General features: G+C 47.1%; 1 protein-coding gene across 1 annotated transcript in view; it reads right to left on the bottom strand.

Annotated features, from left to right (window-relative positions):
* Positions 1 to 19,619: 19,619 nt before the first annotated feature.
* The window catches only part of NINJ1 (ninjurin 1), a 33,261-nt gene continuing 28,085 nt past the window's right edge, over positions 19,620 to 24,795 (bottom strand). Inside the window, exon 4 of the mRNA XM_075005806.1 lies at positions 19,620 to 22,296. The gene's annotated coding sequence lies outside the window, so the exon portion shown is untranslated. The remainder of the gene's footprint in view (positions 22,297 to 24,795) is intronic.

Raw genomic sequence — 24,795 nt, 5'->3', positions numbered from 1 at the left:
ACCAATCTGTTTCAACAGAGAGAAAGTTAAGGCAGTGATTTGATCAGAGGCCACAGTTACTCATGCTACTGCTGTTACACTGCTATTTATACTCGTACTGGCTTTCATCAAGCTCTTGGTGCACACAGACTAGGCGGACCTGCATGAGTGCAAACAACTTACAATGGGCTCATCAATCTAGCAGACAAAGGTCTAATGAGGTTTAAGGCTGAATACTGAACCCAGATACATGCAGACAGGAAATTGGTGCTATTTTTTTTTTAAAAAAAACATTGAAACAACTTCCCAAGGGCTGTGACAGATGCTTCATCACTGACACTTTTTAATTAAATTTAGGATGTTGTTTGGTTTTTCCCCCCCTAAAAGATCTGCTGTATTCAAATAGGACTCAAGTGAGGGCAGGCCTATGGCCCATGTTATAGAGGAGAACAGGCTAGATGAACACAGCAGTTGGTCCTGTTTGGCTTCATAATCTATTAGTTTAGTTTAGTAGGCTGAGTTTCAGCGCCTCAGCACAAACCCAGAGGAGGTAATCAGCGTTGATTGGCATTCCCTGTGTTTAGTGCAGCCCCACTGTATAGAGTGGGAGGGGTTCACAGCTCCTTCAATTCCCACTGGGAAGAGGGGGGTGGGAGGCAAAACCCCCAAAACATTACAGGTCAGGGAGCACAAGAAACAGAATGGGAAGCAGTGTTGTCTGTAAGCTGAATGCTTGGGCGACTGCCCAGGATAGAATCAGGTGCTGCCTAGCAGATTAACAGAGGATCCACAGCCAGCAGCATGTGTTTCTTTTGGTGGTGCACATGGCACGTGCCTTTGTGCACATAACAAACTTTATTCCACCTAAGGATGGACAAAAATAGAGGGAACAGTGGTGGGAAGTGGCTGCTGTGCCCAGAAAGGAAATCTTGACGTCTGCCATGTGAGGCATGTGCCTTGGCTGAGCCTGAAGCAAATCGAATGATGGCCAAGGCCACAAGTCCTACAGCTCAGCTGGTAAGTGTTTATTGTGTATTTATTTGTCTAAGGAATAGTCAGAGGTTGCTGCAAAGGTCCCTTAATCTAGTTACAGTGCCCTGCACAGCTCAGATATGTGGGGTGGGAGTCTCGAGGGTGGCTAGTTGGGGGTCACATTATGATAATCAGCCTGGAAAACACACCCTCTTGCATTCGAACAGTTGTGTCAATAGACCCGGGGCTCCGCTTCATGATATTCCACAGCACAAGCCCTAGCTTGCTGTGTTTTCAAAGTTGATCAGTGACACCTAGTGGCTGTTTTGTATCCAGCCGTCTTTAATACATGGCTTCGTCTGACCTGGGTGATGACCTTACGTTGAAATTATATCTTGTCTCTGGGATTCCCTGCAACCTGGCACTTGGGCAGCCACCCAGTGGAGATTCAGGTGCTGCCCAGCTGAAGAGCAGCATTCCCACCGCCAGCAACATTGATTTCTGGGTGGTGGTGCGCATCTGCATGTGACTCGCTGCACAGAACAAAAACTATTCCACACATTGATGGAAAAGATCAGAGGGCACATAGTCTGGGGCTGCAGAGATCTCCCCACCCAGCATTACCAGTGGGGCAGCCCCTTTGCCCCCTTTCTGTGCCTCACCCCAGCAGGTTCAGCTGGCAGCAAGGCAGGGAGCCGGACAGAGCTATTTCTACCTAGGGGAGCCTGGCTGGGAGCCACAGAGAACCCAGGCTGTTTCTCCCAGGTAGGGAGAACCCCCTTTCCTGCCCCATCCCTCCCAGTCCAAACTGGAGGACAATTGGCCCTTCCACAGCCCCTCGCCCCATGCACACCTGGGCCAGAGGTGGCTAGAGTGTGGGTCACGCACCCTTCTGGCCTGGGGACGAATAAAAGACCACTCCACACAGGGGTCTGAGCCCACCTGGGCTCTGGGCTGACCCAGTTGGACTTTGCTGTAACTTTCTATTTTCAACGCTAAGAAATTTCTACACCATAACAAACCCTTCTGCTATTACAGAGCTGCCTGAGAGTTGCTCCACACTAACAAGGTCAGGGGTGCATCGCTCCCGATGGGTGTGCCAGCCGCCTCCAGGGGACCAGTTCAAGGGAACTGCTGGAGGGGGGGCTCATGGCGTGAGGCAGACAGACTGAAGGCACCAAGGTTCAGCCACAGGAGTGGGGTGAAGCCAAGGGACTTTCCCCACATGGAGAAAGTTCCCCAAAGGTGGGTGACACTCTCAAGGGTCAGTCCCAGGCACTGTTCTGGAGCCACGTGACAGCACCGGACCTGTTCCTCCCTGGCGCTGTTCCAGAAGGATAATGTAATTAGGATAGTACAAAGCCTGGTCTGTTCTCCCCCTGTTCATATCAGACTCATATTCCACGTCACCGCCATCTTTGGCTCAAATGCAAGAATGCCAGAAACTAGCCCCAGTGCAAAACTGGCCCTCCAGAGAACAGTGACAGCTCTGCCAGCCATTGCTGGGGGAGGCAGGGGAGAAGCACTGCACGCCTGAGGCACAGTGTGGCAGGCCAGAAGCAGCAGCCAGCAAATGTCTGATAGCGGGTGAACATTTGGGTGCTGGAGAAATGCCTTTTTGTTCCCCGCCTAAGTTCCCAGAGGGTGCAGATCTGCAGGCTGGATAGGCAGCTGGGGCTTGTTCGGAGTCAGCCCGCCACTGCTTGCAATCAAGCACCTGCTACCAGTTAAGGCCTGCAGGGTCCCTATAAAAGGTTTTCCCCAGGCAGCACCAAGAGAGCAGGGCTCAGGAGAAGGAGTCTGGAGGACAGAGCAAGACAGGTGGAGTGAAGCCAATGGATGCTAGGTACCAGAGAGAAGTGGTGGGTGTAAAGGCCCAGGAAAAGGTCACTGCTGTGGGGTAGGGGTGAAAGGCCCCCTAGCTCCTGTCTGTCCTAGGGTCCTTGGGCTAGATTCCCCCCTACCCTTCCCCTGGGGGGGTACCCACCTTGGGCCAAACTGGGGCATCCTGAGTCCAGTGGAGAGGCTCATACTAAGGTCTGATGACAATGGCTTGGTAAAGGGAGACCCTTGCCCTTGGGAAGCTCCAGGGCAATGACAGGGCCTTTCTGAGGTGCACAAGAAGCTACCTGGAAGCGCAGGACCTCTAAGGGACAGTTGAGGGTTTGTCACAACAGAGGCGCAGTAACTGCTTTGGAGGGTGAATTGGCTTTTAAGGAATGTTCGCACTGATCTTGAAGGAGCCCCGAAATTCCTAGTCCCACGCTCTCCTCATGCTTTATCTCTGAACAGCCAAGACAGTGGGGCTTTGGTGGGTACAGAACCTCAAAGCGAACACTGCTCTGCTGTGCGTACGTGGGAAAAGGAGCCATTCTCGTCTTGCATTTGAGTGCTCAAGATTGTAATTATTAATAGGGCATGCATGGAAGAGTGGCTTTTGAGGCTGTCACCTGGACTTTCCCTTGCACCTCTGCTCACCCGCCAAGCGGTGTCCTTGACTATTGCACCATTCTGTGGCCGGGTCTCTGGGCAGGAAGGTGAAGTTAGCACAGACGGCAGCCTGGAGGGAGGCTCACGTGTGGCTTCAGGTCTCGGGCCGGTACGTTGTCTGGCTGCTGTGATGACTCATTTCCTGTCACGGTTTTTATGTGAGATGAGTGGAAACTGAAAAGTAACTCGTTGCACGCTCGTGGTGGGGAGTACAAAAGGCTAAATACCCTCCTCTAGCAGGTCCTCCCACTGACCATTGGGCTTTTCTAGCCTCGCTTTTATAATTGTGGCTCTGTTGCAAAGCTTCTCTCCTGGAGAGACCTCTGCCTAGAGCCAGACAAAGCTCCCCCCCTACGATGTACTCATGGGTCTTACTTAATCTCCAGAAGTACAGGGCAGACCTGAACTGTGCTGTTGGGCTAGTCCAACGCTGTGCCCCAGGAAGAGACCTGTCATGGTGCCCATTTGTGCTGCCAGGCCACGAGTTGGGTAAAGGATCACTATTAGCCTATCATTAAATCGCTTGTTATGAAAACAACTGAGAGCAGCAAGTCAGCTCTCCTCACTGCTTAGACCAGCGGGTCTCCATCACATGTGGCCCCCGCCCCCATTGGCACACAGCTGCAGCCCTGCTTGGCTGTGTGCTAAAGACCAGCAGCCTGCTGGGGTCTGCTGGCTCCTGGGTGCCCAGAGTGGAGGGAAGTAGGCTGCCTTGTGGGGAGGGCCCAGGCCAGGTAGCTGGCCTTGTGGCATGGGTGCAGGCTTCTGGGTCAGTGTTTGATGGCTGAAGTCGGATCTTGTAGAAAAGAGTATGGCCTAAGCTCGGAAGTAGACCTACTGGGGCTCCCTAGGTTGAGGGGCAGACACTGGCATTGAGCTTTTGTGTGGCCTTTTATTTACCCTGAGGAGTGAAACTAGGTGGCTTTGGCTCAAGATCAAAATTACCCAGAACCAGTGAGAGCCTGAGACCTGCATGCCCTGACTGTGAGACAGGCAGCTGATGGGGGAGGGGCAGACGACTCAGGCCTGGCAGCTCCTGCCATGGGAGAGGTCAGCTGGCCCCTTGCAGGGATGAAGACAGTACAGTGCTTGGAGGGGGAGGCAGCACACTTCTCAGTTCTGTCAACTTCAATAAAAAACAACCATCACACCAGCTCTGCTCTGTCTCACTCATTGAGGACAGAGGTGCAGCCTGCGGCTCTTGGCCTCCCAGTCTACAGCTTCAGCAAGCTGACACCACTGCCACTTCCTAGTTAAAGCATCTGCCCTCCATAGTCTTTGAAATGACACCCCAGCAGAGCTGAGACACAATGTTGATACAAAGGGCTGAGTTTTCTGTTTGGGTGTGTTGCAGGCAACTGCCCCTCTGCATTGTCCTCTTTCTTCCTATAGCATAAACCTGTGGTTCCCAACCTGGGGTTCTGCAGATGCTAGGGCTCCACCACGGTATTGAAGGTGGTCTGTGAAAGAAGAAAGATTAATAAAAATGATCATGGAAAATAAGTTTTTAATCAACTGCAAAGTTATAATCAATTATTTAAAACTAAGTATTTTCCATTAATGTTAATTGCTGTCCAAAAAACCTATGTGGTGGCTTCTGTTTTCATTTAATGAAGGGTCCATAGTGGCTAGAATTAGCTGTGATGGGGGCGGGTGTCTGTGAATGGTTTAAGGGAGTGATTTGGTGGGGGTCTGCGCTGGAGAAAAGGTTGGGAACCACTGGAAGAAACCATCCTGGACAGCTATGAAATAAAGCAGTGAAGCAAGTCTCTGTTCAAATGCCAAGAAGAGAAGGCCATAATCGTAGGCAGACAGTTTGTCATTTGCTGTCTTTACAGGACGAATGCCCTGGTCCAGACATAAATGATGTGGAATGGCCCCCTGATTAGCTGCTCTTTTTCTGTGGTTAAAGCTACCTGTGTAACTACCAGTATCAGAGAGGTAGCTGAGTTAGTCTGTATCTTCAAAAGCAAGAAGTCCTGGGGCACCTTATAGACGAGCAGATATTTTGGAGCATGAGCTTTCATTGGCAAAGACAGAGATGCAGCTGACCAAATGGGTCTTTGCCCACGAAAGCTTGTGCTCCAAAATATCTGTTCGTCTATAAGGTGCCGCAGGGACTTCTTGTTGTTTTTGTGTAATTACAGTGATTCACTGGCTATTTGGGTCTTACACTGCCACGTGTTCAGCTTTATTTCCATTTGTATGTCACAAAACAATGTTCCCTTGCTGTGGTAAAATAAAAGCGCTAGGTCAGAGGCCACACAGTGGAAGGGGATCATTTTGACGTATTTATCAAACTTCATCAAGTGAACAATCTTGCTGGGAAGTGTTGCATTATCTAAGACGCTGGCCTTTAACGTTCGTATTTTGAAAGGTGTCTAGACAAGGGCTTGGAAAAGAACTAGCTCCCTCGTGGTGGTGATGAGCTGTTCCATTGCTCTTGAAATCTAAAATCTCGATTGTTTTGTCAACATAGAATTTTCCCTTCTTCCGCAGCCTCTCATAAAAGCTGGGTGGGGGTGTGTGGGCAGGGGGTGGGAATTCCTCCTTTCTTTCCCTGTTCTTTGATGTGCTCTCATGCTAATGAAGAGAAGGGGCAGCATGCTGTTAAACCCAAGCATTCTTTGCTGCAAATGTATCCTATGTAGTTGCTTCAACATGTGACTTTTGAATTGCTTAACAAAACCTTGAAATGTATGACTAGTGTAGTGTCTCCAGAACTTCCTCATGGCTCATGTGATGAACCTTGTGGAAGCGGTGCGGCAAAGTGAGCTGTTGCCCCAGGGCCATTGATTCAAAAGCGCAGTATTGATGATGGATGGAGCGCTGGGTCCTTTCAAAAGCCTCTGGAGTGCCACATGGTGCGCTCTGGGCAGCTCTGAGGGCTAGTGAGGAAGGGTGGTGGGGAGCAGTGCAGCATGCTCTGGCCAGCACTGAGGGGGATGAGCTGCCTCAGCTCCATTCCTTCTACCTAGTGGTGCCGTTGAGACAGTGCCACCTGCCGAAACAGCTGGGATTTTTAGTAGATTTCAAAATAGGCTACACAGTTTGCATCACACAAATTACATAGCTTATTTCAAAGTTTGGGTGCTGTCTAGACACAACCCTAGTGTCCTACTAGTGCATGTACCAATGGCTTTGGGGCATGCTACTTCCTCTGTTAACCAAAGGGTTGTGAGACAGATGGGGTGGGACTGTAATTCGTTCTGAGATCTAAGGAAATCCATGCAGTGAAGGCAGAGTTGGGCAACTGATAAATTGTTTCTGGTTCAACCAAAATTTTATTTGATCTGGTGCAAATATTTTGTTTAGTTGTCGGGTATCTCAATGAAAACAAAAGAGAATTGGATGAAGCTGAGTGGCAGCAGTAGGCCTCTTTTGACCCAGTGGTTAGAATGCTCACTTGGGACGCAGGAGAAGAAGGGTTCAATTCCCAGCTCTGCCTGACGTGAAGGCGTGTGTGTGTGTGTCTCTCTCTCTCATGACAGCAGAATGTCCTTGCTGCTAAGATTGGATAGTCCACTGTAGGCCTCTGTCTCTCCTGCTTGAAGCTGTTCCATGGTGTATAAACAGTCATTGGAACCAAGATTTGCAACGGGCTTTTCCCATATCTGAAGTGAGTTTCCCTAATCAGTAGGTTCATGCTTTGCCTGGAAGGATGACTCTTTACAGTGGCTCACTATGGTCATTAACAATGGGCTAAAGCTTATTAGGCATCAATCAACACTTCCTGCTCTGGCCCTTCCGAGACTCTAACAGGAAAACTTGCAGGGTTTTGGCAATGTGCTCGCATGTTGTCAAAACACTTGGATTTTTCAGATTGGGTGAAATTTTTTGCCAAACATGATACAAATGTGCAAATTGACCAAAACTGCATTTATTAGCAAATAAACTATTAGCCAAAATAAATTTGTCCAGCTGTAATAAACAGCAAGATATGAGTTTGTAGAATCTCCAAACAAAAATCCTTTTGTTTTAAAGACTGAAAATAATTTACCAAACATTTTTATAAATACTTTCCACTGAAGGTTGTCATGCCGCAGAAATCAAAGGATTTAAAAGGAAGCTTATCAGAGATGCTTTAGGTAGCTACTAAGCAAGAATTTTAATGAAAAACTCTCAGTACAAGTCAGTGGTCCCTTTAATTTTTTCCATCCATGGGCAGAATAAATTTTGTCATGTGCACCAAGGCATGTATCGCTGTGCACCACCAGTAGAAACAAATACTACTGGTTGTGGGTGCTCTGCTAATCAGCTGGGCACCAGCTGAATCTCCTATGGGTGACTGCTCAAGCACACAGCTTACAGGGAATGCTGGTCCAAGTAGAACTGTAGGCTTATGATGGAAAGGTGAGGTTAGGAAGGCAAATGTCTAGAAGATGGGCAGGGAACAAGCCAAAAATAACCCCACCAGTTGCTGCAGTACTTAGGATAATTATGTTCACTGAGGGGCCAAATCCTGGTTTCCCAGTAACTTCTGGTTTACTGAAGCACGTGCCAAGCACAATCGTCTCATCTGGAACCTGAGTGGGTGAGAAGACGAGAGCACCATCACCCCAGAATCAGTGACAATGCAAAGCTGTTGTTTAGCTTTGCTTTGTTATCAGACGTGTACAATGCCCCTTTTGGCGTGCTGTTTGATTCTAGATTAGTTGGCTCTTCCTATGCAGCCACTGACATGGTACTTTGCCAGACACTGAGATGTTTAGCCTGTAATTATGAATTTACCTATATGAAACGATGCACTTCACATGGGAAAACATGTTGTACAGGTTGGACCATTGATAAACTGGGCTTCCCTTGTCTGGCAACATCCCTGGCTCGGAATCTGAGTGCTCCAGGGCTGGGGATTCATGGGAGCAAAGCCAGGGGCCCTGCTCTTAGTAACTCCTCTCCTGCCCTCCCAGAACTACTGGAGCACTGCAAGCGGCTCATCTGCAGTGTTGAAGCTCGGGGAAGGAAGGGATGAGTGGGGGCTGAGGAGACATTGTGGAGAAGGGGCAGGGTGGCTGCAGAGCCCCATGTCTGGCTGTGGATCCCCATGGCCAACAGCAGGGGTTAGAAGCATAGCCTCGCACGACGTTCCCTCCAATTTCTCCATCCATGTGTGGAATAAACGGTGCTATGCAACGAAGCATGTGCCGATGTGCACCACCAGTAGAAACACACGCTGCTGACAGACGCTCTGCCCATCAGCTGGGCAGCATTTGACTCTCTCCTGGATGGGCGCCCAAGCACTCAGCTTACGGGCAACACTGGCCTTAAAGCCGAGGGCCAGGAGCACAGTGCTGCGGTGGGGGGTGTCCAGGAACATAGCCAGATGGCTGTGGTGCTCTGCTACCAGCTGTGAGGCTATGTGTCTGGCGCTTAGCCACAGGGCTTCACCCTGCTTCTTCCCCAAACACCCTCCTCTTCCCAGCCACTCTGTCCACTTTAGCAGTGGAGCCTCATTGCCGGCAGTAGCAGAGGAGTGGCATTGACTTTATCTGGTTTGGCCCAGTTCAGGTCCAGTCTGTCCCCAGGGTGCTGAACCAGGCAGGTACAAGCATAGTCTCCAGGTGGTAGGCAAAACCCAAGGACAAATTCTGCCCTCAAATTCATGAGCTCACTGCTCAATACATCCAAGTGCAGAATTTGGCCCGTAACGTATTGACATTGTATCGACTCTCTGGCTGTCCTCCCTTGGAAGAAAGATCAGTTAATGGCTTTGTGGCTGAAAGGAATAACAAATGCAGTCCCAGCTGAGGAAGCTGTTTGTTTGTCCCAGACATGAGGGTATGGAAATTTTAGTTTGCATGGGAAACGTTAAAATATGTATTTAAATCCCTGGAGATGCAGTGAGCACAGTCAGGGCCTGACACTAGAGAACTGCTTCGCGTCATTGAGAGCTGTGGTTGTTCAGCCTCTCTTGGAGTGAGGGCCAAAATGAAGAGTGTTGGTTACTGAACTGATGATAACTGAGGGGCCAGTCATGTACAAATCCAAGCACGCATTTGGCTGGATGGCATGATAACATTCCAATGCCCAGGCCCTGCACATCTTCTCCGACACCAGAGTCGGGCAAAGTAGTTCACTTGTAAGGCAGAGGGAGGGTAGATGATGCAACATTGTTTAACAGATTAAAAACGGCAGTGGAGAAAGTCAAACTAATAAATATCTCCCTAAAAGTGAGCTAAACTCCAAAGGGGGCTATTACCATGTGGTCATATCTCAAATATTAGTTATTTCCTGCTGAACTACTAAGGAAATGTGGTGGCTCAGATACCCTGTGGTAACTGTTCAAGGATATTGGTTGAATGGTGATAAGTGTGGTTCCTACAAAGCAGACAGCATTCAAACAGTTATGTTTTGACCTATTAAACTTCCTGCCCATTGATAGGCAAACACTGTAGCAAACTAGTGTAAGCTATTCATAGTCTATCATACTGCTTTCTTTAATCATCTCTTCTGGGAAGAATAGGGAACCCTTGGCTTTAGTTATGGAACATGCAGCATTCCATCTCTCTCATGGCTTTGACGACACCTGAGTTTGTCTCACAAAAACTGATAAGGGCTGGGTTATTCTCTCAGCCCAAATGGTGGTTCTGACTGCTCAGGTCTGAGTATGTTGGCAGGGACGTACAGAGAAGACAGTACTGTCACTAATAGTAGGAGTAGTAGTAGTAGGCATCCTTCAGTCTGCATAGACTATGGATCGCGCCCTTTAAAGTTTCAATTGAGGACTTCATTTACAGCGTCTATTGTGACTATGAAGACCCACACGAGAGTGACAGTCCTTGCTGCATCTCTTGCAGATGTAGTGGGTGTCTGGCAAGTCCTTATTGTGCTTTCTGTGCGCTCGCTTCTCCTCTGCTAGCTGTCTGATCCTCATCTCGCCCTTCTGAAGGCCCTTGTGTAACCCCTGCCCCCATCTGCTGCGGTCGTCTGCTAGTTCTTCCCAGTTGTCCAGCTCGATGTCTACCTCTCTGAGGTCTCTCTTGCAGACATCTTTGTAGCGCAACTGGGGGCGTCCGGGAGGTCTTTTGCCAGAGGCTAGCTCACCATACAGGATGTCTTTTGGAATCCTTCCATCATTCATCCTGTGGACATGGCCAAGCCAGTGGAGCCACCGCTGCCTGAGGAGGGTGTGCATGGTTGGGATTCCAGCTTGCTCGAGGACGGTGGTGTTGGTCACTCTGTCCTTCCATGATATTCCAAGGATGCGCCTGAGGCAGTGCAAGTGGAAGACGTTCAGCCTCTTTTCCTGGCGGGCATACAGGGTCCAAGTCTCGCTGCCATAAAGGAGGGTGCTGAGGATGCAGGCTCTGTAGACTTGCATTTTGGTGTGAGTGTACAGCTTGTTGTTGTTCCACACTCTCTTGCTGAGTCTGGACAGAGTTGTGGCTGCTCTTCCGATCCTCCTATTTAGCTCAGTGTCCAACGACAGGGTGTCAGTGATGGTGGACCCGAGGTAAACGAACTCATGGATGACCTCTAACGTATGGTTGTCAATGCTGATTGATGGGGATTCAGCAACATCCTGACCGAGTACGTTGGTCTTCTTTAGGCTGATGGTAAGCCCAAAGTCCTTGCACACTTTGGAGAACTGGTCCAGCAGTTTTTGAAGCTGGTCTTCTGTGTGAGACACTAGAGCAGCATTGTCTGCGAGCAGCATGTCTCTGATGAGGACTTCTCGGACCTTAGACTTAGCTTTCAGCCTTGCAAGGTTAAACAGTTTCCCATCAGATCTTGTGTGCAGCAAGATGCCCTCTGTTGAAGATCCAAAGGCATGCTTCAGGAGGAGTGCAAAGAAGATCCCGAACAATGTCGGAGCAAGCACGCATCCTTGTTTGACGCCACTCCTGATTCTGAAAGCATCCGATAATGCGCCGTCATATTGGATGGTTCCTCTCATGTCTTCATGGAACTACTGGATCATCTTGAGTAACCGTGGAGGATAGCTTATCTTGTGGAGCAGTTTGAACAGACCATCCCTGCTGACCAAGTCAAAGGCCTTGGTCAGGTCGATGAAGGCTATGTAGAGTGGCTTTCTCAATATCTGTGGTGTGCTAGAAGAGGATTGTAGGCCTCTAATAGTCTTCTACAATGGGAGTGAAAGGACATAGAATGTAGTGTTCCAATGTCTCATATCAATTTTTATAGACTCAAAACAAAAAAGCAGTCCAGTAGCACTTTAAAGACTAGCAAAATAATTTATTACGTGATGAGCTTTCATGGGACAGATCCACTTCTTCAGACCATAGCTATACCAGAACAGACTCAATATTTAAGGCACAGAGAACCAAAAATAGTAATCAAGGTTGACAAATCAGAAAAAAAATTATCAAGGTGAGCAAATCAGAGAGTGGAGGGGCAGAAGTGGGTGGGGGGAGTCAAGAATATTCTGTGAATAACCTGGTTGGGTCCAGTGATGGTATCTCCAGAAAAGATCTTTTCTTTGCACACTTGGCTTAATCTAATTCTTGACTCCCCCACCCCTGCAGTCTCTGATTTGTCCATCTTGATGACTATTTTTGGTTCTCTGTTCCTTAAATATTGAGTCTGTTCTGTTCTGGTACGGCTATGGTCTGAAGAAGTGGGTCTGTCCCACAAAAGCTCACCTAATAAATTATTTTTGTTAGTCTTTACGGTGCTACTGGAGTGCTTTTTTGTTTTGATAGTATATAGACTAGCACGGCTTTCTCTCTGTTACTATTTTTATAGCTTTATTAAAACAGCCTATAGAATGAACAGACATTCCTTATTACTGTAGCATAATTATTAGGAGGACGTGAAAGTACTATAGCATACGAATTATTCTTCAGGCTCTTTCCTATGGGGAATACCAGGGTGACTGACACTTAGATCTCCAGGGTTGGCTGAGCACACAGAGGCATCAGTTCAGTCCCTATCAAACAGGATGTACTTGGGGAGCTGATAAAATGTGCAGCAACCTTCTAGCTTTCCAGCTTCTTACGTTCTTAAAGCACTGAGGGTCCCTAAATGATACATCCCACCGTCAGCCACAGGAAGCTGATGACTCTGCTGGGGAACAAAAGCTGACTCCTTTGGTTGGCAATACAGAGTCTGATCACTAAGCCAAGGAGACTTCACCTCAGATTCCTGTCTCACTTTAATTTTTTTTCTAACTTGAGGTTGACCATTTGTTTTTTCCTGTTACTCAGATGACCTCTTGTGAAAACTGCATTTCCACAGTGCAATTCTGCTTGTATGGCTGTTCTTCAAATTTTACTTCTTCACTGTCACAATCTCCGGCCTTCTCAAAACCAAAACACCCCTGATACTGACACTTGTGCAGCAGGATTTTTCATGCATGAAATGCACTCCATCCAGTGTCTTGAAAAACAATGCAGAAAAGCCTTCTTCCCCGTGTAGTCCCTGAGGGTATGTCTCCACTGCAGTCAAAGCCCAAAGTCAACAGAACTCAAGTGAGCAGACCTTGGGTTTGTTAACCTAGAGGTTGAGTGTCTCCACTCACTTCTAACTCCAGGTTTGGAATGTCTGAACACGGGATTCCCAAGTGGAGCTGCATGATGCAGGCTTGCACCCAGGCACCCTATCCCAGATGTCCTTGCACCCTGCCAAAATAAGGCTGCTCTAGTCCTTTGTTTGTGGTGCAGTGTAGGAATACTTGACCATCTACAGAACAAAGAAAACCTATGGGGATTGTACTTTTGGTGGCTACCCAGACCACAAGACCAATGGGGCTGGAGGAGTACTGCAGAAAGGGACCCAGAGGTCATGGTGGTTCTCAAGCTAAATAGGAGTCAACAGTGTCACACTGTTGCAAAAAAAGCCAACATCATTCTGGGATGCATTAACAGGAGTGCCGTTAGCAAGACAGAAGTCATTTTTCTGCTCTACTCTGCACTGATTGGCCTCACCTGGAGTACTGTGTCCAGTTCTGAGTGCCATATTTCAGGAAAGAAGTACAACAAAAATTATTAAATGTCTAAAAAAGATGACCTCTGAAGGATGACTGGAAGAATTGGGTTTGTTTAGCTTGGAAGACAGAGGGGACCTGACAGCTGTCAAATCCCTATAAAGGCATTACATGGAGGGGACAGAAACTCTTCTCCTTAATCTCTGGTGATAGGACAAGAAGAAAGGGGCTTAAACTGCAGCAAGGGGAAAAGGAAAGAAAAGTGCATGGATCACGTGAAGTTCTCCTCTGCCCTGCCCCTCACCAGCTCAGAGTGAGAGGAATGCACTCATGCCCTGTACTTCCCCATACATCTGGATTGTCAGTGTCCCAGTACGTACCGCTGCCTCTGTCCTGCCCCCCCATCCCAAAATGGCACCCCTGCCCTGGGGCCTGGCTTGACCCAGGCCCAGCCTTCCCCACCCTGTGGGATTCCAGCCCTGTGTTAGCCTGATTTGTGTGTTAATGGGAATTGGTTGGAGTTAGGCTTGAACCTGAGTTTCAATCCTCAGTTTACAATGCAGTGTAGACATGCCCTGAATAGCTGTTGGCCTATGGCAGTGCACTCAACAAGTTGCAGCCGTGTAGCATTTCAGGAACATCACATGAGGCCCTGAACCAAATGGATTATTCACCCATGCAAAATATTTTCATTGGCAGCAGGTGTACTATAGATCATCCTGAATGACCAAAACAACCCCAATCCCATTGATACAGATTGCTGAATTATGGCAGTCATTGTTCACTCGTAACTTCCCCCATTAGCCTGTTGTCAATCAGACTTGGCTCACTGGTGTGTACATGATAACGTAGCAGAATTACTTGCTCAATATGCCCAGTGGTAACACATGGAGGTGAAGAGGGGGCCACGTGTGCCACCATCCTGCCCACTCACAGTGAGTGCAGGGTCACTTTTGAGGGGTCTGGGGGAAGGCTATGGCCGGAAAGCACTGCTCCGAGGCCATGCGGCTCTGGGGATAGGGGGTTGCCCCAGTACCCAGTGGAAGTGGCATGGAACTTCCACAGAAAGAAGCAGGCAGAGGTAAAAGCAGGGGCAGGAGGGGAGGGGCATGGGTGGAGCAGGGACAGAGAGCGGGTAGAGAAGGGGTGCTTGGCTGGCGACCCCTCCCTGTAATCCCTGCACTGGTTGCCTTTCTGGTTATGCCTTTATTTTACTGAGCACCATACCATAAAATAGCGCAATGACTAATACAGTAGCTATACAACAAGATCCCAGTACTGTTACTTAAAGCCCGGAATATCTGTGGAGTCAGCAGGAAGGGATGGAAGCAGCTGCAAGCCTGACTGAGAGCTCTCTTGTTTCAAAATATCACCACTGGGATTTACCTTCCTCTCCCTTGTAAATTCTCTGCCATTTTGACGTTTTGTACAACAAGCCTTTTCCTGTTGCACAACTGTACCTATGCCCACCAAGATTCCTACGTTTCTGTGACGTCAGAGGTAGCTCAACCAATCATCTCCCTTATCTTACAGGTAACTTACAAGCATTGATTTAATTGGAAGGATGAGGGAGTCTGCACGGATGGTGGATTATGTGGCCTAACTACCGAAGAAGCCCATGACAGCAGCTACGAATAGAATATTTCCGGGCTAGAGGTAGCTTGTGACAGGAGCAGTCATGCATGAAATGAGAGTCAGACTTTCCACACAATTTCCTGGCTGCATGAATCAGACCAACTGCCTGGGACCTGCCATTTCATGGATAATTGTTTCCCAAATATCTCAATTACCATTTGAATGGCAGTGCTGCATATTACAAACTGTAAGACATCACCTAGTTTTCTGAGTTGACAACTCTGTCTGAAGTGCCCTCCCATGACGGGCCACAGCACAACCTCTGTCTGCTTCAGTTTCCCTCTGATAACAAAAGGACTCCATCAGGCTCTTGCTAAAACAACACAGCACTTTGGGGCTTGCTTATTACAAAACATCATTTAATAGCTGGTGTCAAAAGTACCAAACCATAATCCATAGGCCGGCCCACTCAGTCACTGTGTGACTTGTTCTAAAACACTGCTCTGCCCAGTCCCTCTGCTGGCATGTATCCTTGTCATTCTCCTGTCTTTTGCCACACACAGGCTTCTACTAATCCTCTTCTCTCCCTCTGCTGGGACAACCACCCCAGCCTTCCTGCTGGCTTGCACCTCCTTACTTCCCAATGGGAACCCCTACAGCCTCACTACTGGGAGATCTTCCTTGCCCAGGGACCATCCCTCTCTCCCCCTGCTCCTCTTACTGTTCTGCTGGAGCCATCACTCCAAAGTGGAGACAGCAGCCATGCTGCCTGCTGCTTCTTGGCTTTCAGTCTTGTCTGGCTGTCGGACTCTAACCTGGGAAGCCAGACAGCAAACCCCTCCTGCTGTTCTCCCTGCCTGCCTTCCGCCCCCCCTGCCAGGGAACACCTTCCACCAGGCCTCTGGAAGCGCTTATCTTCCCTGGGACCTGATCAAGGTTCCCTCAATTTTGTTTTCCCTCCAGGGCAGAATAACTTTGGTTCTGTGCAACAAGGCATGTGCAAATGTGCACCACCAAAAGAAACACAGGCTGCCAGCTATGGGTGGCTGTAGGCACTCTGCTGTTCAGATGGGCAGTGTCTGAATTGCTCCCGGTCAGCTGTCCCAGCACTTAGCTTACAAGAAACACTAGCCCCGATTCCTGCTCAGCCACCGCTGATTCACCTCTGTTTCCTCTCTGATTTGTCCATGAGTGTCCTTATCCCCAGCTGTTACCTGGCTCTATTTGGCCAAACACGGAGCATCGGTTCCGGTAAAGGGCCTTTGGGCTTCCCTCATTTACAGGGCCTGTCATCCTGTGATACAGCAGCCATCAAGACCCAGAAAAGGATGTGCATAGAGAATTCGTCCTGGTAACAGAACTGAGTTCAAAACAAGCAAGCACAGGTATGGCATACTAAGCTGTGCAGCTCTTAGCATGCAGGGCCACATTTCTAGTGAGTTTTTATATTTAATTAAAACTCTTTCTAAGTGAAGGTTGAAATTAACCAGACATATGTTTACCACTTCAATCTATTTTACAGTAACATTTTGCAAGGGAACAGCTTCCAGCTGGTTATGAGTTTTAGAGTCTACGCCCTAGAATGACTTTGCAAACCAGTGAATGTGGTCATTTTAGCTTGCTGAAATGAATTAAAATCACTGTGAGAGCTGCAACATAAAACAGCCCTAGATCTTGAGGTACTGATAAAAATAACCCAAACAGCTTTTTCCCCTATGTCTCCTTTTTGCTGAACACAGAGCAAGATGAACTGATCTGAACCAAGATGGCAACTGAATGCTTGGCTTTTTTTTCATTATTTATGATTTGTTTTTAACTGAACCATTTGCCAAGAAACAAGCCTTTTTTAACACTGAGGACATAATAGGGAAAGCTTAATAGACCAAGAGGCTGTAGAAAAAGACCTATTTAGCTGATCTCGCTAAGAGATGCTCATCTAGGATTTTAAATAGGTGCCCAATAAGAATTGTTTAATGTGACTAAATTATTTATAGGTGAAATCAGCTTTGAAGAAGCATTTTCCTGATTAAAAACTACATGATCTTTAAAGGATTTGGGATCTTAAAAACAGATTGCATGACTGAAGACATTTTGCAATTCTCATTGAATTTATGGCCATGGTTGTTGGTGTGTGGTCCCCGCCCCCTCCATCAAGCATTACCCCTTTCATCTAGACAAAGGAGAAAAAGTTATTCAAATCTAAGGACAATGGCTAGGGTGGCTGGCAGGTTTGGAAACCAGGCAACTCACTCAGGGTCTCCATTTTTTTTTCACATGCTCAGAACCCACAGCTGAGGTCAAGTGTTCAGAGCTCTGCAGCAGCTCCCATGGCGCTGCTTAGTGTCCCGATTTTTTTCAGGAACTCAGCAAGCAGGATGAATAGTAAGCTCTGCTCTCTAGAAATTTTGTCTGCTATGGTAGGTCCTCATGTTTTGAAAATCTGGCCGTTCATTTCTAGATACATACCTAGCACTCAGGAACTTTTTTAAAGGTAGGGATGCATTTTACTCTCCCTCATATATGCACAATTAATCCCTCAAAATCCATTGGAAATAGATGGTATCCATAAACTTCACCACTTTTTGTTTTGGATCCAGTAGATTCTGTTCCCCCACTACAACACCAGCAGCTGGAGGTTGGGCTATCTTCCTACTGGGAGAGCAGCTGTTCCTATAATGTCTTCAAGGAAAGAAACCATGGAAACATCTTGTTCCCTTGCACACAGTGAGGAATTAAGGAGAAGCTGAGAAGGTACTGAGAGAGGATGTACGCAAATTGGTGGATACCGGAAAGACAAGAGAAACAGGTGGAATGAAGGAGACAAATGAAGCAAACACAGAAATCTAGAGAAAATGGAGCAAATTTAAAGAAAATGAGGAGCAGGAAAATTGGTCAAGACCAAGAGAAGCTGCAGTGATTGCTCTAGAAGTGTTCTGTATTGGTGAGTAAAAAACATAGGTCCCCAGAGCTGCTTAATCTTTTAAGGAGCCACGAGCGGGACATCCATGCCTCTAAGATACTACCCCATGCCAAGTGTACCTACCTTCTTTGTCGAGTTGCTCAGTCAAGTGCTGTGATTGTTGCAGCTGCAACAAAAGATGCACCTTTCACACCCCACCAGGTGTCTGTGGGAACAAACACCCTATGGCAGATGCCAACACATTGGGGTTGAAAACTAAGAGTACAGCTGAGCCTCTTGATTCATTCCAAAACCACCCTTCTTTGCCTTGAGAGTGCCAGGTACTCTCTAAGCAACCATCTATGCTGATTCGTTTGTTCCCTCCCGTTCAGGCCTGCATTGAATGCCTGGACACAAACACTGGCTTGAGGAGGGGCATGTGGACTGGACTATCTGACCTTAGTTCGTTGACCTGGGGACAAATGTGTGTGTGTTGCTACTTCCAGATCTGGAATCGTTTTCGCGCGCGTGCGTGCGTGTGTGTGTGTGGACATACCAAGAGGGTGTGCTGAAAGTGCAATTGCCTTTGTCAAATAAAGGATGACCGGGTATCTCTGCATCTTGACCCAAGACAAGCTCCGTCGCTGCTGCTGCTACTTGGGAAGAAGCTGAAGACCACCATTCTGCAAAGGCCTTTCCTTCATGTGAAGGCTCTTGCCACGTTGCCTACTTCTTTTTCTCCAATCTAGCCACCCCTACCCCTTCATGGGATTCTTGTCATGATTATAGCAACGAAGGGTCCTGTGGCACCTTATAGACTAACAGGAGAGTTTTGAGCATGAGCTTTCGTGAGCACAGACTCACTTCACCAGATGCTAGCATCTGATGAAGTGAGTCTGTGCTCACAAAAGCTCATACTCAAAACTCTCCTGTTAGTCTATAAGGTGCCATAGGACCCTTCGTTGCTGTTACAGATGCAGACTAACACGGCTACCCCTCTGATACTTGTCATGATTATATGACTAATGCTTGCTATCACTGCACTTCACAACCAGGTTTGGATGGGTGACATGGGGTAAAATTTGCCCCCAATAAACCCCGAAAGGGAACGTTCCATATGGGTCCTCTAAAATAGCTGATGCAGCAGCATGATTCTGTGAGTAGTAGGCAATTGTGTCCCTGGTGCTTCTTTATCACAACCAATGTTCCCTCTGTTTTCCATCCATTAGGTTGAATAATTTTTATGTGCACCAAGACATGAGGTTGTTCACCACCTGCTGCCAGCTGTGGGTGCTGTTAGTCAGGTGGGTGGCGCCTCTCTACTTCAGTGGTTTGAGTATTGGTCTTGTAAACCCACGGTGGTGAGCTCAATGCTTGAGGAACCCATTTATGGGTCTGGGACAAACAGATAAAAAAAAAATCTGTCACAATGGTGCTTGGTCCTGCTGGGAGGGCAGGGAACTGGACTCAATGACCTCTTGAGGTCCCTTCCAGTTTTATGAGATATGTATGTGTATATCTCCTGGGCAGCCACACAAGCTCTCAGCTTACTGCGAACACGGATCATAACCACTAGCTAGTGAAAGGTGTAAGTGTGAAATGAGCTCTGTTTGGCTTTTCATGTCTGTAAGGATGGGGGAAGGGAAGAAGGCGAGGAAAGGGAATTAAAACCAGCGTGGACCAAATTCTAACCTAGCAGAAGCTCCAGGGAGGTCAACGGAGACACAGATGAAGTCAATTGAGTGGCTTACATCAGGAATGCACTGCAAGGTAATAAAGTCTGAAGTTGCAGAGTAAATGAGAACCAGAAACAAAAGTAAGAATGATTTATTTACCAATAAAAAGAGGAAAGTTGCACTTAAAAATATTCATGCTGCTCTGGCCGTCAGAAATAATAAGGATCCCAACCTGAGCTGAAGGAGCAGAATCATGGGTCTGCCCACTCCGATGGTTATTTAGTAAGCATAGTGAGGGTGTAACCCTATGTTGCATAGTACAAATTGAACTCCTCTAATCTGGACCAGAGAATTTGCTAGATTTTGGGAGGTCAATATTGTCAAACAGCGTTACCAACGCTTCCACTGCCTACTGGGCTTTTTGAAGACATTAGGGGTAGATTAGAGCTAAGGAATAGCACAGAACACTGTGACCTAGAACTGGTGGTTGTAAACACACTTTATGGGACTGTGGGGAAACCTGGTCACACCCATGATAAATGGTCATCCAGCTAACTAAAATTATGCCGGATTATGGAGAGTTGGGGATTAGAGAGGTTCAACCTGTACTACATTTTGTTACCTTTTGCATACGCAATACACCCGCAGGTGATATTTAAGGTAACTACATGCTCAGAAGGGATGCCCCTGCAGTTTTACAGTTCTTTTGAACTGTAGTTATTTTATTTTAAGCAGTCAAGCAATGATGTTTTAGCAATCAATACAATATGCTATTGAGAATATTATACAACGCAGGTACAGTCTGATGTTCCTTCATTCATTTTAACCCAAGACAAATTAACTGTTGGTCCAGCTTGTGCTAGATGCTTCATTCCATGGCTGCTCCAGCTACATTTAAATACATACAACACATCATTAGAAGCAGCACTGTCCAGAAACCTGGTAGAAAAACTCTGACCAATCACAAAACAAGAAAAGCTTAATATTCTTCTGTGTTGTTTTTCTCTATTTTGCTATTTGCAATATACAAAAATACTAATCTGGTTGCTTTGTTTCTGGAGTAAAAGGATAATTAGTAAGTAATCTGCAGTAAACAAGATGACTCTCTAAGATCAGTTATTTATGTATTCATAACTAAAAGAGGATTATCCATTTAAAACTAAATGAGTGATTAAAAAGCTTATGCTGTGGGTTACAAATGTACAAAATAAAGTGACAACGCAAGAAATATATTAGTACAAATTTATATCTACAATAAAGTTAAAATGAAAGGACACTAAAATCTTTCTATTTGCAAAAACAATAAATTAGAAGTAAAAGGATTAAAAGGCTTTCCAGGCAGAACTCGCAGCATACACCAGTACTAATGACAGCATGCCCTCCCACAAATTTGTGGATCCTGTGCCAGCAAGGAATGTGAGCCCTTGAGGCTTTTTTTTCCTTTCTAGCTCTTCAATTTAAGGATCAGTTAAAAACATACAAAAGCAAACAAGTGCAGAGAACAGGCTTTTACTCAGAGAAATTTGCTTGTTTGTATCCTAATTGGCTGCGTTATTTGTGACTTAATAGCTGCTAGGCGTCATCCTGTTGTCTGCAAAGGGAAGAATGTCACCCTCTCTCCTTAAGTCACCCAGTGGTGCCCAGTTATGGCAGCATTTTTTACAAGCTCTTCAAAAAGTCTGGATAATAATCATCCTGCATGGAATGGAAGGGAGCAATGACTAAGAGTGAGAAACTAGGCAAAGGGACTACTTGTGGGACCGTTCACCAATGGGAGGAAGGTTTATGTAGGCCCCCATGATCTAGGGTATGTCTTCACTACATGGAAGATTGACCTGGTGAGGGTCGAGCTCCCAGGGTGTGATTTTGCAAGCCTAGTAGGGACATGTGAAATCAAACTATTTGGGGTGGACAGTCAACCCATGTACTCATCAATATGATGAGGCGTAAGGAAGATTGATGGGAGGGTTTCTCCTGCTGACCTCCTCTGTGAGGCCCGCCTGGTAAGTTGATTTGTAGATTTCAACTACTGTAGCTAGAATTGCATATCTACAATCAACTTGAGTGTCTAGAGTAGCCCTGGCCTGAGTGAGAGAAACTGGGCCAATGAATATTTGAGAGAGAAAAACTAGGTGATTCCTAACAGCAACAAAGGGTCCTGTGGCACCTTACAGACCAACAGAAAAGTTTTGTTAGTCTATAAGGTGCCCCAGGACCCTTCGTTGCTGTTACAGATCCAGACTAACATGGCTACCCGTCCGATAGCTGATTCCTGGTACTTCTGAAGAGGTGAAGTTCTGAGTTTGGCTGACGAGATTAACAGCTCCCCAGGAAGAATCGCCCTGTAACATAAAAGCAATCGTCTACAACAATATGGAATACAAACACCTAGTTACCATGGAGTGTGACTGCCAGAACTTAAGACCCTTGGTTTCCAGAGTAGAAATGACATCAGGTGGGTAACTTCTCATCCATCAAGAAAACAAAAGGCACAAACAGCAAGATGTCCATGATGCCTTTGTTGCTCATGCCATCACTTTCTGTTCCCTGTTGAATTAATTCACATTGCACATTTCTCTGAAGAGCTGCAGTTTCTGTAGAAATTGAGATCCCAGGGTCCTTGAAGGCAAGATCCATGAACTAGAAGTTACATGTGTAAGAGGTTGAAAATTCCAGGCACAGAAAACAAGCCTTTTGAAGGAAACAGAAAAATGCTGGCTTGAATGACTTCAGCTTCGCCAGGTTTGCCTTTCTGTGTCCAAGTTTAACTGGCTCAGGTGTAGAAGTATTTAAAGGAGGGGGCTCAATGGTTCAGATTTCTGAAATGAAATGAAAAGCAAAAACTTTAGCTCAGATAGGTAAGGATTACAGTGACTCACAAGTTTCTTCTGTGATAGAATCAAAATCTTCTGCCATGTCAGCCTAACGCAGGGCAAAGCTGGAAAGTTCCCAACTCCAGACGGCACAGTCCTTCACTGGTAGAGTGCCAACATCGGCCTTCATGTGCAGACCAATGCCTGTGCCTCTGGGAGCGCTCCAATGAGGGCCTCACTTCCAGCTGATGCTCTGCTTTTGGCTACCAAGGACTATATTTTTGCCAAAATCTCAGCAAGGAAAGTTACTTATTTTCAAAGATCTTTAAAAACTGTGGTCTGAGAGAAGGGGCTGAGGTTTTTTTTTAAATAAACAGATGTTGTATGTGCCAGTGGGTAAATAATCCATAGATTCTGAGGCCAGTAGGGACCACCGTGACCACCCAGTCTGACCACCTGATACTACAGTCCACAGAATATCCCCCCCAGAATTTCTAGAACAGATCTTTAGTTATCCATCCATTCTTGATTTTAAAAGTGGGATCAACCCTCACTGACCAAAAGGTGTCTTTAATTTCTCCCCCATTAAAAACCATACACTTTATTTCCAGTCTGAATTTGTGTCAATTCAACTTTCCAACCACTGAATTATGCTAGAGTTTTCCTAGCTAAATAATTACATCAGTTCCCCATGTAGATGCTTCCAGACTCTAATCAAGTCCTCCCCTTAATCTCTTTGTTAAATTAAATTATGAATAGATCCAAAGCACCTTGTTCAGAAACTCCAACCCCATACCAAGAGAAGACTGAAAAGGTAAACGACTTGGCCACAATTCTAAATTAGCCATTCTAGTTGGGAAACGTGTGTGCCTGAGCCATGTGTAGGCCAGAGCATGGTGATACTGGCATGAGTAGGTGACTGAGACTGCTTTGCTGCTCAACCCTCTTATTACCAAGGTAAATTAAATTATAGGTTGAACCACCCTGGTCTGGCAACCTCAGGACCTGAGCGGTCCCGAGCAAGGGAGTTTGCCGGAGTAGAGATGGTCATTCCGGTGCCTCTGCTGCCAGCCTCCTGACACGCCTCCCCTCATGGCCTCCGACCCTGCTGCCAGCCATGGCCTCTGCTGAATGGCCTGGCCAGGCTCCCTGCCACATTCCATCTCTGCTCCCAACTCTGGGCCACAGGCTCGTCACCTGCAGGACCAGCTCAGGGCTGCCTGCTCACCAGCCATGGGATGGAATCTGCTCCCAGTACCCATGCCAAGTTTTGGCCACTGATGCCCTGGCTGGGCTCAAAGACCAGGCTCCAGGATGCCACCCCTCTGCTTCTGGATGCCCAGCTGCCCATTGGCTCTCTGTTCCAGGGGCTCTCTGGTTCAGCAGCATCTATGTCCCTACCAGACCATGGCTGTTGCTGGACAGGAGAGCCCTGGCTCGGAGAGGTTCAACCTGTAGCTGCTATTTTGCTTTCATTGCAAAACTGGGCACTGAAATCTCCATTACAACTTCAGTCGAACAGACTGTGTGGTAGGTATATAACCTCATGTGTGCACAAATGTTGTGGATGCCTAATGAAACATGTACCTGTGAACACCCTCCTTAAAGAGACGGATCCAGTGGGCAGAATGCAGGGCCTTAAAGGTGCCCATTGGGACCATGGAGACAGAAGATGGCTGCTATGAGCTAGAAGGCACAAATCCCAAACAATTTAAGGAGGAGGAATCCAAACTTTTGGGCCATGTGGTTTTCTGGCATATTCAGTGCCCAGGGCATTAAAAAGATGAAACACCTATAGACATGTCAGGTAGCTGTCTCCAGCAGGCACAGAGAATTCTAACATACTATTGCATAAACCCACAGCAACTGTCTCTACACAATGCCTATAGCACTGCCATACACGGGACAGGAAGAAAGAGTGAAGTTAGCAGTCTGTAGGAGGAAGCCCTTGTTCATGTTTTTTGGGGTGCTGTACAACAACTAACACAGAAACCAGCCTGGCACATTCATGCCGCCCACGCAGAAGTGGCTTGTGCAGCCTGGAACCAAATGACTTGTGCCTGGCAGATAACAGGGGCAAGACCCAATAAGCTGCTCACTGCTGAGTTCTGTAGCTGTGGAGGGCCTCACAACGCCATTGGAAGGAGACCATGAAACCTGTTCTCCCATCTACTAGCGATAAATTTAAACTCTGGTGCAGAGGTGCACAGCTTAATGAGCGAGGGGCTCCTCCCAGAGAACACAGGACACCTGTGTGCCAGGATTGGCTATTAATTAAATTCTGCATTGATTCTGAAGTGTGGGTTATAATCCATGAACAACTAAATCAGCCACTTAACTCTCATGTGGGGGTGGCTGCAGACTGTCCATGACTAGATGTTAATAACATATCTAAGGGTGGCCTTCCAAGTCACACACCCTTCTCTGGCATGCGGCAGGGGGGTGGGACAAACTTCAATCCCGCCTCCTCGAGCTTTCCATGTCTGGCACATGCGTATTAAAACC

The sequence above is a fragment of the Carettochelys insculpta genome, chromosome 11 (assembly GCF_033958435.1).
Source record: "Carettochelys insculpta isolate YL-2023 chromosome 11, ASM3395843v1, whole genome shotgun sequence".
NCBI lineage: Eukaryota > Metazoa > Chordata > Testudines > Carettochelyidae > Carettochelys > Carettochelys insculpta.
Note: the sequence above shows the minus strand (reverse complement) of the source record. Positions and strands in the feature narration are given on the sequence as shown.